Here is a 13,910-nt window from a genome sequence, read left to right as displayed (position 1 = left end):
CCTTCTCAATCTGGCCCGCAGACGGTCCGGGAATCAGTGTGTTTTTACATGAGTAGAATGTGTCCTTTTATTTAAAATGCATCTCTGGGTTATTTATGGGGTCTGCCTGGTGTTTTTACATGAGTAGAATGTGTCCTTTTATTTAAAATGCATCTCTGGGTTATTTGTGGGGCATAGGAATCTGTTCCCCCCCAAAAAAATATAGTCCAGCCCACCACATGGTCTGAGGGACAGGGGCTGAAAAAGGTTGCTGACCCCTGGTTAACAGAAATAACTGCAATCCCCATCACAAATGGAGTTCTATGGGTTACCTGTGCTGTAGAAAGACCCAGATCCTTCTATACACCCCAGTCCTAGGAAGCAAACTCAATCTATTTTATTTCAATGGTTTTTACTCCAATGTAATCATGCCCAGAGCATGATCCTATGAACATTTGCTCAGAGACAAACCTCGCCAAGTTCAATGGCACTTACTTCCAAGTTGCTGTGCTTCAGACTGTAGCTTTATAATTACTTGCTAGTTCCTCCAAATACACAGACTTACTTGCTGACAAGAAAGGAGATTCCAATTAAACATTAGGAAGAACTTTCTGGCAATAAGAGCTGTTCATTGGTGGACTGGGACTCCCTCAGAAGGTTGTGGACCCTCCTTCCTTGGAGGTTTTTAAGCAGAGACTGGATGGCCACCTGTCATGGATGCTTTAGCTGAGATTCCTGCATTGCAAGCGGGTTGTACTAGATGACCCTTCAAGTTCCATTCCAACTCCGATTTTCCTTTGGGCAGCAGCTCTACATGTACACTCAAAAGTTGTACCTAACTTTACCTACTTTGTACACTTACTAGGGAAGTGGGCCTTACTTCTGAGCACATAGCATAGGATGGAGCTATAAGCATCTTTAGCATGACCCCCTACTACCTGAGCCCATGCAAATTTACTCCGAAGTTCACTGATGGCTGTGCTCTGCCCCCAGGGGCACAGGTAGTATGCATCTGAATACTGGATGCTGGAAACCAGAGGAGGAACCTGTGTTCCTGTGCTCAGGTCCTGGTTGCAGGTTTTCCACAGGTCAGCCACTGTGAGAACAGGATACTGGACTAGATGGGTCATTGGCCTGATCCAGCAGACTCTTATTATGTTCTTAATTGGTACTGTGGCTGCAATCCTGTACAGTCATACCTCGGGTTAAATGTGCATCAGGTTGAATGTTTTCAGGTTACGCTCTGCGGCAACCCGGAAGTAACGGAGCGTGTTACTTCTGGGTTTCGCCACTCGCACATGCACTCAAAATGACGTCACGCGCATGTGTGGCGAATCATGAATCGCGACCTGCGCACGCACAGATGCGGGTTGTGTTCGCTTCAGGATGCGAACGGGGCTCCGGAACAGATCCCGTTCGCATCCAGAGGTACCACTGGTCAGGCTTGCCTGGGCGTAAACTGGATGTAACAGGACTTACTTCTGAGCATTTCTTTATATGTTTGTGCTTAGGAGGACTGCTATGTGTCATAGTTGACAGAGGATAGTCTAGAATTTTAAGAGCTGTCTAGTGCAAGATAAAGAAAGCATAAAATCTAAGATTAAGGGGTTTGGACAGCAGACTGAGCAGGCACACAGCCTTTCCCACTATGGTGAGGTGCCCTGTATTTCTATTTACATTGCAGAGGTTTCTCCAATTTTTCATCCAAACATAAAAACTAGAGCATGAAAGTCTGTGTTCTTTTTTTTCCTCCCCTGCTGGTGACGCACAAAGTGGCTACTCTAACCTCACGCTGGTTCCGACAGGACGCATGGATCCCATTCCAGTCTCCGCCCTTCCTGCGGTGAAGTTTCGCTGGGCTTTTCGAGGTTGGGAGTCAAGCGCTCCACGCTAAAGTTTCAACAACGTCGCAAGCGAAGACTGTTTCACGTTGGGATGCTGCTCCGGCCGGTTTAACAGCGCCTAAAGCTCCTCGCGCGCGCGCCCCTCCTCCTGCCGTCATTCCCTAGCTCTGGCCTACGGGAGCGACTTTTGTTTGCCAAGGGAACTGAACCAACTGCTGTCCAGAGCCGATCGGTGCCGTCCGCAGCCTTCTCCGGGTTATTACACAACCGCACGCGGGTTTGCCAACAGCGTTGCAAAACGGGCATGGCATTTTGCAATGCACTTCACGTATTTATTCTCAAGAGAAGCAACTTGGGGACCCTAAGGTGGTTTTTTTTGGAGGGGGGATCCCCTCCTTTTACATTTCCTTCGCCTACATCGTGGTCCCCCTTCGCTCTAGCTGCAGGAAGCCGGCCAGAGCCTCCCTTTTTTTTTTTTTTTTGCAAATAATAAAGCCTCTCCATTTCCCAACCATAGCTGTCAACTTTTCCCTTTTCTTGCGAGGGATCCTATTCGGAATAAGGGAATTTCCCTTTAAAAAAGGGAAACGTTGACAGCTATGTTCCCAACTGCAAAGCAGCTGCCCCGAACTCTGACCACAACCTCCTTCCTTCCTTCCTTCCTACCCCCCCCCCACCCCCGTTTGACTTGGAACAGTCGGGTCAAGCTCATTACGGCTACGGGCAGGGCGGGAGAAAGCGAGGCAAAGATGGGGGTGTGGGATAAAAGGAAGGCGGGGAGCGCTTCAGTGCTGGAGAACGGCAGCTGGGCTGGAAGAGCGGCGGCGGCGGCGGCGCCTGCGCGCGCTCTCGCTCTCCGCTGCCGGGTTGGCGCCTCGCAGCCCGCGAGCCTGCCTCGCGCCTGCCTGCGCGCGCGCCTGCGCGCCTCGCCGCGACTTGGCCAACTTTTCTGCCCACCAGGCTCTCGCCTGCGCTCCTCCTTCCCCCGCCCCTCTCCCCCCCCCCCCCACTCTCTGCGGCGGATCCATTTACCTTGGGAAGAGGAGGGAGCCTGGGCGCTGTACGGCGGCGCTGAGCTCTCTCGGGGGGGTTTTCAGCAGCCGTAAAGCGGCGTGAGAGAGCAGCGGGCGGCTTTCGCTCGGTCTCCCTCCCTCGCTCCCTCCATCCTCCCGGTAGCTGATTTGCGCTTATTACAAGGGATCAAGTGCCCAGTTTGGCATTAGCGGCCCGGCAAAGGGCGAGGGAGGGCGCGGAAGGGAGCGAGAGCGGTTCGAGATGGCGACATCTCGGTGCCAAGAGGGGGCGGGCAGAGGGCGAGGAATGGGACCGCTTTGCAAAAAGAGGGAAGGAATGAGCAAAACGTAAGCTGTGGAAGAAGGGGAAAAGCGAGAGGAGTTGTTTATTCTTTTTATTATTATTATCTTTATTGCATTCTTTAAAATTACAGAGAAAGCATGAAATAAACGTTACTTCCAAATATTCAAAAAAATACAAAAAAAGGGAAAAGTATAAAAAGGAAAAGACATGATAAAAAATAAAAAACAAAAAAGAATTAGTCACCTACACAAAATTGTTCAAAGGATACAAACAGTAATTTGAATAGTATTCTATGGGCCAGGTTCTGAGAAAGAAATTACATTTTTAATCATTTTCTTTCTGAGAAAAAGGAGGGTTTTTGTTGTTGTTCTTGCTGCTGGTCCTGCGCCCGTAAAAAGGTGCCTGCCAAGAAGAGGTTTTGCTTTAGGAGCTGCCTTATACTGAATCAGACCAGTATTCCCTGCACTGACTGGCAGCGGCTTCTCAGGGTTTCAGGCAGGGAAGTCTTTTTGGAGATGGGTATTGGCAGGTCTTTGGCCACTGAGCTGGGGGCCTTTGCTTCCCCCTGCAGGCGGAGATGCAGAGAAGAGGGAAGCTTAATGAAGGCCTTCCACCTAGAGATAGAGAAAGCTGCCTTCTACAAAGTCTAGAGTAGCCATATTCCTAGAAGGAAAATTTTAGGGACGCGGGTGGTGCTGTGGGTTAAAGCACAGAGCCTAGGACTTGCCGATCAGAAGGTCGGCGGTTCAAATCCCCACAACGGGGTGAGCTCCCGTTGCTCGGTCCCTGCTCCTGCCAACCTAGCAGTTCGAAAGCACATCAAAGTGCAAGTAGATAAATAGGTATCGCTCCGGCAGGAAGGTAAACAGCGTTTCCATGCGCTGCTCTGGTTCGCCAGAAGCGGCTTAGTCATGCTGGCCACATGACCCGGAAGCTGGCACTCAGCTCCCTCGGCCAATAAAGCGAGATGAGTGCCACAACCCCAGAGTCGGTCACGACTGGACCTAATAGTCAGGGATCCCTTTACCTTTAGAAGGAATATTTGGGACACAAAAGTTGTTGAGCTTTTCACTAGGAAACCCAAAGTCCTTGAGGTTTTAGTGTGTGTTGGTCTTCAGTTGGTCATGGCATGATCCAAGGTGGGTTGCAACAGGAGTGCTGCCACCAGGCAAAGATATGGTAAAAGGTATACAGCATGTATAGGACGTGGGTGAACCCCAGAGTTGGCCACGACTGGATCTAATGGTCAGGGGTACCTTTACCTATGTATGGAAAAGAAGGCCCATTGAGTCCTTTCACTTCCTCTTGTGCCACTTGTCTGGCCAGGCATACATTGTTCCATCCACACTGCAACTTGTTCACCCATTACTTAGAAGAGGCCTGCGCATGTGTAGAGTGAACCAGCAGCTGCCCTGCTAAGCACACACGGATCATGCTAACTGTTCTAATGCTCTGGATCTTTGAAATGCATTTGGGACAAATGAATAATATGCTGCATAAACAGTTAAGTAAATAAACAGATAAATCTGTTGTCTGTTCACATATTATGCACATGTTTCCTCTCAAAACGGCTTTGGTCTTACAACGGGTATTCAGCCCCGTTTTCATCTTAAGCATTGCACCAGCCTCTTAAATAGCAAATGCAGCCTCTGAAATAATCAGATGAAATGCTGCCTGACTTTGAGAATCAGAGGATAATGTTTAGTTGAACTGGGTTTGTTTGCTACTTGACAAAATGACCCATTCTTAGGCAATCATTAAAATCACAGGCTACAAGCACTGCATCTTACCTGTTCTCTGAAGTAAATTACACCCTACAGACTTTGCAGGTCATTGTCTTTTTAACACAGAGAATGGAGCCATTGGGACATTCTAGCCTTTTCCTTAGCAAGCCGTGTAAGCTTTTAAATAAAACATTCACCAGGATGAACTGACATAAAGTAAAAAAAATACCCAGTTCGGGTAAGCAACTCTTTGTGTGCATCTTCCCAAGCAATCTCAGCTTTGCTGGTATGACTGTACATCACCTACAGTCAGTGGCCAACTGAGACAAGAATTACCAATTTAGGCCCAAGATAGTAAGTTGTAAATTCAGGGGTAGGCAAGTCCCCAAACAGGCCAAATTAAGAACATTGAAGGAACATTGTCTTGTATAATGAACCCACTGAGTATTGTAACGCTGTTCCTTTGTGGTAAGGATGCAGGGGTTACAGGAGGAACCTGCCCTAGAAATAAATGTTTCTTGGGTTCTGTCTATTCTGGCTGCCCATTGGATCCTCTGGATGAAGGATAAAGTCTTCTGGGTCGGACCAGGCAGCAAACGTGGCTGATGTGGTTAGCTCCTCTGGTGTGGTTGTGGTTCTTGGCTTTTTTCTCTGACTCACAGCTATCAATGGGCCAGTGTTTCCCACAGTGACCATGACCAAACAGATGTCCATGGTACATTCACAAGCCAATCATGAGTGCAACAGCCTGCTGCTGTTCTTCCTCAGCAGCTGGTTTTCAGAGAGCCAGTGTAGTGTAGTGGTTAAGAGCGATAGTCTCATAATCTGGGGAACCGGGTTCGCATCTCCGCTCCTCCCCATGCAGCTGCTGGGTGACCTTGGGCCAGTCACACTTCTTTGAAGTCTCTCAGCCCCACTCACCCCACAGAGTGTTTGTTGTGGGGGAGGAAGGGAAAGGAGAATGTTAGCCGCTTTGAGACTCCTTAAAGGGAGTGAAAGGCGGGATATCAAATCCAAACTCTTCTTCTTCTTCTTCTTCTTCTTCTTCTTCTTCTTCTTCAGAGGCATACAGCCTCTATTACTGGAGTTAGCATACAACCTCTATTACTGGAGTTAGCATACAACCTTCCTGATTAGTGGCCATTGATAACTTTATCTTATTTGCCCTAGCCTCCAATTCAAGCCATCTAAGATGTTGGGCGCCACCACATCTTGCAAGTTCCATAGGTTCAACTTTGTACTGTTATTTCCTTTTGCATGTCCTGAATGTGACACAATTCAGCTTCATTGGATAACCTGCGTTCTAGTATTGTGAGAATTGAAGAAACAGCATTTCTCTGTCCATGGGGCAATAATGCCCCCTGGTTGTTCCCCACTGTTGGAGGAGAAAACTCTGCATGGTGCATGGCATGTCCTGACCCCTCTAAACTAGCCTGCTGTTTCAGATGTGGTGGAGGATGGCATTCCATCACCAGCATGGATGCCACTCTGGTTGGCTTCTGCATGTAGAATGGGGAAGGACAAATTTTGTCTAACTCAGGCAGCAAAATGCCTGTTCTGAATTGGTGGGAACGCAGTTTTCTTAGCTGCATGATGCTAACCAAACACCTGTAGTGGCAGAGCGAGCCTTGTTTCCCATTGAATCCTAAATGGCTCCGTAAGTCTTGGCAACCTCTTGGTGAAACAAGTCAATTATGTAACTTCCCTTTGTGCTTTTACAATATTTATCTGTCCTTGTTCCCAAAACAGCTGGAGAGAATCCACCAGCTGGTGGATCGCTAAGTTGAGTTGCAAAGTGTTGCAATTTGTCTCCCCTACAATATCTTTGAATGCCAACAAGAAAGACGGCGTTTCTTTTCTCATCTGGAACCAATTAGCCATCCAGTTGATAATGAGGATAGACATAGATTTGAAAACACACACAGAAACCCTACAAATGCTAATATGGAAGCTACCCTACCTGCACTATTAGCTGTTAACATGAAGCCTGCCAGATGTCAATTGATCGCTTGCAGTCTAGTTGGGTTTTTAACATTTCTTCCCTAGTTCCTTCTCCTTTTTTGGGACCTTAAATATTTTTTTAATATGAAGAAGTAGAGGAAACTGAGTTCTCTCTCGTAGCCTGATGTAGCAGTTGGGCTCTCTCAACAGCCTACTGCACAAGGAAATAAGATCATATCCAGTAAGGAAAGCAGAGCTGTTTGAAACTCCCAGGCTCCTCCTGGTGACCTGTTTATTGAGCATTTATCATGGGCTGCTTGCACAAAGTTTTCATGGAGGTCAGACTATATCCAGTCTCTGCTGAGCAGTTCTGTTGATTCTCTCGATTCAGCTCATTGCATAAAATCAAAATTAACAATGATCGGACAATTACACAGGAAGTTGCTGCATACCATTTCAGAGCATTGTCTCATCTACTTCAGTATTATCAACACTGATTGGCACTTGCCCTCCAGGATTGAACCTGGGACATTTTGCATGCAAATTACGTGCTTTCTACCATTGAGCGAGGACCAGCAGGGAAGAGGCATGCACAATACTCTGCAAAGGCCTCTTTAGCAGCTGTTGCTCAGTTAAGTGATTTCTGAGCTTCCTTTGTTAAAACGTGCACAAGAGACAGATTCCTTATTAATCACTGGGGAAGGGGTGTTGCTGAAGAAAGGGAGACATGCAGAAAAAGCTTCCAAACTCAGTTTGGGTTGGTTTTATGACATCTCTTACTAGTCCTCATAAGGTAAACAATCCTAACCATCGCTTGAGTCAAGGGAAGCTAAACTGAGAATTATTTCTCTTTTCTGTGGCTTGCTGAACTCTGTAGCTTATATGGAGAATGAATTGCAGACTCAGGACAGAGTGAATGACAAAATGCTTTCAAGTAGAACTAAGTCATTAATCTGCCTTGAGGAAACCCTTTTCATACAAGTAGACTGTATTATAATGGGGCTCATTGGATTCAAGATCAAATTTTACATACTGACATTAAGGAAGTTGTGGCTAAGCAATAAAAATGCAACATTTCATAGCATAAAGGCATACCATAATCCATACAGCCTTGGGTGGCTGGGCAATCTTGTTGCTGACTTAATTAATTGCTATTGATGCATGCTGAATTTTAGAGTTTTTAGAAGGTCTTTTCTAATTGTTGGATCTACACATGCATATATAATTGTGGACATTTACATCACAGGAGTGCAAGATTAACTGGCACAGTGTCAAGGCACATTGATCCTGTTTCACTGAGTTGGATCCAAACTTGGTAATGTTAAGGGTAGACCCACTGAAATAAATGGGGTTTAAGTTAGTTGTGATAAAAATAGCATTGGGTTGGAGCCAGGCTTAGTAATACTTAAGAGTCAACATGCTGAAGTCACAGCATCTTCTCCCAACCAATTGGGGATCATATAGTGAATGTGAAGATGTAACAGAACTATGTGGCCAACCAGATTTTTGCCAAAATAGTATTGCCACTACAGGTGAACCCAAACGAATGCCTTAGCTAAACTTGTGAACTTGCTTTAATTCAGTGTGTGTGGCGTACGTCTCTATTGCCAAGGCAACTGTACTAGCAAAGTAGAATACCTCAGTTCAGTTGCTTCAGCAACAGAAACACCACCTGTGAATGTTTTTACCCCTTTTCAAGTTCCCCTGAAAAAAGAAAAATGCTGCCTTGTTTTAGCACCAGGGAATGAAGTTGAGGAGAGTGGTCCTGGTATGACCTGTGGTGTTATTTTGGTATGAAAAAACAATGTGGATTTTGCAAGAAAGGTTCAGGAACAAAGAGACTTAATTTTGATAGTTGTTTTTAAATCTCTCTCTCTCTCTCTCTCTCTCTCTCTCTCTCTCTCTCTCCCCCCTCCCCGCCCCCATATTCTTGACAATGCAGAACCTGAACTTTGCAGCACAGTTTTTGTTGCTTTGGGGTTAGAATGGGGCCTCCTGAAGCTGCAGTCCTTTAACCTGCGTGGTGACACCCTGGTCTTGGACTCTGTGAGAGAAAGGTAGGGTCCACTAGCAGCCTCGGCTAGGAGTAGAAAGTATTGTCATTTCACACTTACATTCTCTTTACCAACATTCAAGCATGGAAGTTCAAAGTCCAATATCACAGGCGGCAGGGACCCAAATCAGTTTTGATGTGTGGGAAAATCTAAGGGAGAGAACCCTCCATATTTTAAACAACAACATGGAAGTGTGAATGCTGGAGAGAGAGGATAAGAGGAAAATGCTATGACTGATGCTCTCAGACTAGAGAGAGTCATTGGATATTACATAGTGACACATAATGGAGCAAACAGAAGCAGCAGCCGCAGCAGCAGAAGTCTAATGACTTAAATATGTTCTAGTCCTTAAAGAGTTTATGCTATGTAGACTGTGCAGCCATAATCTCAGAAAATGTAGCCTTTAGTACTTTCCATTCCAGGTGTAATGGAAAGATGCCCTTCTGAGTATGTCTCATTTTGTATATATTTGTCTCCTGTTGGGAGGTGAGACCTTCGTGTCAGTCTCATGTTACTTAATCATGGAACACCTTTCCCCTATTCTGTCTCTCTCTCTCTCTCTCTCTCTCTCTCTCTCTCTCTCACACACACACACACACACACACACACACTTTAACAATGGATACTGAAAACCTTTAAGCAACGTGGGTGGCGCTATGGTCTAAACCACAGAGCCTCTTGATCTTGCCAATCGGAAGGCCAGTAGTTCGATTCGTGCGGCGGCGGTGAGCTCCTGTTGCTCTGTCCCAGCTTCTGCCAACCTAGCAGTTTGTAAGCACACTAGTGCAAGTAGATAAATAGGTACCACTGCAGTGGGAAGGTGAACAGCTTTTCCTTTCGCTCTGGATTCCATCACGGTGTTCTGTTGCGCCAGAAGGAGTTTAGTCATGCTGACCACATGACCTGGAAAGCTGTCTGTAGACAAACACTGGCTCCCTCAGTCCAAAAAGCGAGATAAGTGCCGCAACCCCATGGTCGCCTTTGACTGTACTTAACTGTCCAGGGGTCCTTTATCTTTACCTTTTACTGAAACCCCTTTTCTTAAAGTTTGCAAAATATATTATTCATATTCCCTGATAAATTGCTTCTTTGCTCAACTTACTCTAACAAGCAGAAGTGCATCCTTGGAAGAAAAGGCCTATTGGTTTTAGTGGGATTTACTTCCAAGAAAGCATGCTTTCAACAGCAGCCTTAAAGAAAACTTGAGTGCCTGGTTTCATCCATATGTAACATTTGCAAGGTGCACTTAGATGTGGGATCCCAACAATGATTTAGTTACTGTTTTGCAGCTGGATTGCACAAATGGACTCCTTCGTTTTTCAAGTGTCAGTTCTTTTTGTATTATGAGTAGCCGTTATGATTTTATTTGGCTAAAACAAAATCCTCTTCACTGATTAAAGGGCTCAGACACTGATTTTGTATCTAAGTGGACTTAATCCATTCTGCTTACATTCTTCTCTTGTGTCAACCAGGAGAGGGGAGGAGAAAGCAATTCATATGATGCTGTACAAAATGGATGTAAGAAGTTATTAACAAAAAACAGCTTGTTTCAATACTTTGTATGTGAGTCAGAAGGGAGATTGAAATCCAGCCAGTCGACAACTTGCCAGCTCTCTTGGCTTACGGCTTATTCACATTTACCTTTCCTCTGCAATTTCCAGGCACGGTCCACACCTTAAAGCTGCACGTCTAAGCACCTTTATTTTATTTTATTTTATTTTATTTTTGCTCTAGAGCTTTCCCATGAAAACCCACTCTTTAAAGCTCAGTCAAAGCAAACAGCAATCCATGGAAAAACCAAATTGCCATTTGCTCCGATTCAACTATAAAGAGTGGGTTTTTGCGGGGAAAGCTCCGTAGCAAAAATTAAAAAGGTGCTCAGACATGGAGCTTAAAAGCACAGAGCAGACAGGCAAAAGGTAAGGGTGTGTGTGCCCTTAGACTGCAGTTCTAATCTTACCTACTTGGAAGTGAGCCCCACTAAGTTCAATAGGACTTACAACTGTTTGGAATAGCAGCCCCCCTCCCACCACAAGCTATAATTGGGAAACGTGCTTGTCTTCAAATTTGTCATTAGTAAGGGCTTATCCACACTGACACCATGCTTTTTTTTAAGCTTTAAAGCTGCATGTCGGAGCATTGTTGTTTTTTGTTCTGAGCTTGGCCTGCCAAAAACTGCTCTTTAGCACTTAATCGGAGCACGCATCAATTCGATTTTTCCACGGATTACCGTTTACTCCAATCCAGCTTTAAAGAGCAGGTTTTCACGGGGAAAGGACTAAAGGAAAAGAAAAGGTGCCTGCTTTGATCAGGGTCAGCATGCCTCTGAATACTACTTTCTGTAGGGTGAGGTCATGATTCTTGGCTTCTTATAGGCATCTGGTTGGCCACTGTGAGAATTGTTGTTTAGTCGTTTAGTCGTGTCCGACTCTTCGTGACCCCATGGACCAGAGCACGCCAGGCACTACTGTCTTCCACTGCCTCCCGCAGTTTGGTCAGACTCATGTTTGTAGCTTCGAGAACACTGTGCAACCATCTCATCCTCTGTCGTCCCCTTCTCCTTGTGCCCTCAATCTTTCCCAACATCAGGGTCTTTTCCAGGGAGTCTTCTCTTTTCATGAGGTGGCCAAAGTATTGGAGCCTCAGCTTCAGGATCTGTCCTTCCAGTGAGCACTCAGGGCTGATTTCCTTAAGAATGGATAGGTTTGATCTTCTTGGAGTCCATGGGACTCTCAAGAGTCTCCTCCAGCACCATAATTCAAAAGCATCAATTCTTCGGCGATCACTTCTGCTCTTATTTCAGTCAGACTCCTATTGCCTTGGACTATTTTCGATAACCTGGGACAAGACTAGATTTTCCTGGTAAGACAACAGATTGTTTTTTATGAGTCTCTCTCTCTCATGTAGTTTCCCAGGTTCTGGGTCTTTGTATTTTGTTCTGTCTCTCCATTCAGAGTAATCTACATGAAACAAACTGCATCAAAAGCATTTACAAATTCCTTGGGTCAAATTGATTGGTTCAAGTCTCTCTTTTTAAACACCAGCCAGAGATATTTGCATGCATCAGGGAACAAATATTGGCACTTGCGCCGCTTAGATGGCATGCATAATAACTTCCTGGAAAGACCTAGGAGGGCGACCTGGTAGAAGTGACTCCAATTCTGTCAACTTTATTAGAGTTGCATCTGTTCGTGTCAGGTCTCAATTTGCTCCCTCCCCTACTCCTCCCTTTCCCAGCCAAAATTAAAAGCCAGCTTATCGGATTTAATCTGTTGGGGTTTTCTTTTCCCCGAACGCTTCCGAGTCTGACTCATTCATCCTAATGCAGTCTAAAGCAATTGAGCTATTATTAAAGCCTTATAATTTCAAACACACTTTGGTGATTGCTATTTAGATGAGCATGGCAGCGTCTGAATCCCACGTGATTTCTTTAGCACTGGCCTTGGCAGAAAACATATTTTACATAATCATCAAAATAAATAAAATGTTTGCAAGGCTGGTGCTGAGCTAGGAAGGGGAAATGATATCTGTTCTAAGGTGAATCCTTTTTCCATCTCATCATCCTCCCTCTTCCTTTTCCTTTCAAAATGGTGGTCTTAAATGAGATCTGGGGCTGGTAACTGGAGACATACTGTGATTCCAGATGGCTGGAATGAAATTTGAAAATGAGCTGAGATAAACAGAGAAGCAGGAGGGTTCTGTGACAAACCCATAGGGAGTTAATCTCTTCTTCAAGTTGGATACTGGTTGGTAATAAGGGTCATTTAGCAATTTCCAACATCCTCAATTCATTTTAGTTATAGTGTTATTTTATTTCCTGTGTCTAAGACTACCGCAAAGGTGAATGGGTAATAGAAGAGTGTTGCTGTTGTACATTAAGACTCTTTCTTGGTTTCAACAAGAGATGTTTGTAGCTTAATTCATACAGGAAGCCTTTGTGTGCTGAAGAGCTTATTAAATTGTTTGATTCGTTTATATAATGGGCGAGCGTGTGCAGTACAAGACAACAATTTATCAAGCAGTGAATTGCTTTTGAAAAAATGTCTTAAGTACACAGAGTCATAAGCACACAGAGACTAGATGGAAATTTTCTGATGCCTTTTTGATACTAACATTGGGGTTTTGTTCCAGGGATCGTGCCTGAAACTAAAATTGTGTAAAATCAAAACACATTGGGTTCAGTGATGGGTGAGATTATCAAAGTCTTTTTTCCCAGACGTTCACCTCTTTCCTCCCCCTTTAAAATTTTTTAAATATTCCCTCCCCCCCCCCCCCAAGCATGTAAAGCTGAATGTGCCCAAGATGACCTTTACCATGATGGTCTGAGCCTATTACACCAATCCTGGTCCAACTGCACTGGCTACCAATAAGTTTCTGGGCCCAATTCAGAGTGCTGGTTTTGACCTATAAAGCCTTAAACGGCTCAGGACTGCAATACCTCAAGGACCGCCTCTTTCCATATGAACCTACCCGGACCCTGAGATCATCTTCTGAGGCCCTTCTTCATGAGCCTCCTCCTTGAGAAGTCCGGAAGGTGGCAACACGAGAACGGGCCTTCTCTGCAGTGGCTCCCTGTCTGTAGAATGCTTTCCCCAGGGACGTTTGCCTGGCACCTTCATTATATACTTTTAGGCGCCAGGCAAAAGCATTCCTTTTTAACCAGGCCTTTGGCTGATCTGATTTACATCCTACACCCTTTTAAAATGTGGTTTTTTTGGGGGGGCTATTGGGTTTATTATTATTGTTATTAGATATTTTGTGGTTTTATATCTTGATTTTATTCTGTGAACCACCCTGAGACCCCAGTGTATAGGGTGGTATATAAATTAAAAGAAGAAGAAGAGGAGGAGGAGGAGGAGGTGGTGTGGTGGTGGTGGAGGAGGAGAGATGGGGAATGTGACCCGATCACTTCTGTTTGATATCTTTGTATTGATTTACAATGTCCTCAACAACTTAGGTTTAGGGTGCCTTAAGGACCACCTGAAATCTTATATCACTAAGATCATTTGCAGGAGCATCACTGGTCATCCCTTGAGTTGCTGAGGCTCATC

At 45.1% G+C, this 13,910-nt stretch overlaps 1 protein-coding gene across 1 annotated transcript in view; it reads right to left on the bottom strand.

Moving 5' to 3' along the window:
• The window catches only part of NAALADL2 (N-acetylated alpha-linked acidic dipeptidase like 2), a 797,888-nt gene extending 794,976 nt beyond the window's left edge, over positions 1 to 2,912 (bottom strand). The window contains exon 1 of the mRNA XM_083739414.1: positions 2,856 to 2,912. The gene's annotated coding sequence lies outside the window, so the exon portion shown is untranslated. The remainder of the gene's footprint in view (positions 1 to 2,855) is intronic.
• Between the last annotated feature and the right edge of the window lie 10,998 nt (positions 2,913 to 13,910).

The sequence above is a fragment of the Podarcis gaigeae genome (assembly GCF_964106915.1).
Source record: "Podarcis gaigeae genome assembly, chromosome: 5".
Classification (NCBI taxonomy): Eukaryota; Metazoa; Chordata; class Lepidosauria; order Squamata; family Lacertidae; genus Podarcis; species Podarcis gaigeae.
The sequence above is the reverse complement of the archived record's forward strand: the minus strand, read 5'-3'. Positions and strand labels throughout refer to the sequence as shown.